This window comes from Antrostomus carolinensis, unplaced genomic scaffold (genome assembly GCF_000700745.2).
Source record: "Antrostomus carolinensis isolate BGI_N321 unplaced genomic scaffold, ASM70074v2 scaffold22003, whole genome shotgun sequence".
Lineage (NCBI taxonomy): Eukaryota > Metazoa > Chordata > Aves > Caprimulgiformes > Caprimulgidae > Antrostomus > Antrostomus carolinensis.
Genome location: NW_010303429.1, coordinates 5,426 through 6,578, shown reverse-complemented (window position 1 = coordinate 6,578; position 1,153 = coordinate 5,426).

The following is a 1,153-nucleotide window of genomic DNA, read 5'->3' as shown; positions in this document are numbered from 1 at the left end:
AGAGAGATGGACAGTGCAAGTACATTGTATTTCTGCAGACAAGAAACAGTCTTCCAATTTCAGAAACAATCAATAGTCTGAGGATCTAATACCACCGAGTAGTGAAAAGCAGAAGCGTGGTCCTGGCTGGTAACTTCTCCTTGCTGTGTCTGAGCTTTCCCTGTCTTGCTTTGCTTTGCAGATGAAGGTATTTGCTGTGCTCGAGACCAGCATGTGCCCGGGTCACTCGGCTCTCGTGTGAAGCCTGTCTCCTGGTTTGGTTAGTCCCTGTGCACTGCTTTCCTCCTCCCTGCTTCCAGCTCCGAACTGGCCAGTTAATTTCTGCTCACTATGGAGGCACCTTCTCTGCTGGATCTTGTGTACAAAAATAAAGACATCAAACAAAATCACATGTACTCAAGTGACAGTGTTCCTTCTGGAAATATCCTGCCAGCCTTTGTGACATGGAAGTAGCTTCAGTGCCCCCCCCCTTGCTGCTGCTGCTGAGTTGGTTGGTTGGAAAGCAACCTTGGTCAAGCCTTTAGCATGACTGCCATGGCCCAGGACAGACTGCAGGAGCATCAGGACAAGGTGACATGGCTGAGAATGAGAGCAGAGATACAGGAGCTGTCACATCCCTTGGGCTGCTCCGTCCACACCTCAGCTGCCAGCAGAAGTCAGGTGTTTGTAAGCAGCACCTCAAGCTTGTCAGCCACGGTGCTGTTGGAAAAGGTCCTTGGTCATGGACGTGTGGAGACTGGGGGGTCTCGGGGCAGTGAGCAGCACCGCTATGGCTGTGCCTGGGTTTTACCCTTGGCTGTTGCCACAGCAGTTGAAGATGAGCTGTTGGGTCTTTGGCCAGCACTACAGCCTTCCTCACAGCCATGTTCTGCCTCCCCTTTCTGGCTGCTACAGCAGGAGCAGCAGTTCAGTGATCCTCCCTGCTTGGGTGGGCAGGGGCTGGGCCGAGCCTGGCGGGTTGTCTAGTCTCTGGTACAGGTAGCCCCAGGTGTAGCTTCTGTGGTAGGTTTCCTGCTCTCCCTTCTTGTCCCCACGTGTTCAGGCAGTCCAGAAGGAGCGTGGCTGTGCTGGCTGTGGGGTGTGACGAGGGGCTCTCCCCAGCCCTCTGGGCATGGTGTGGTTTTTCTGAAACCACGTCTCTTGGGGCATTCCT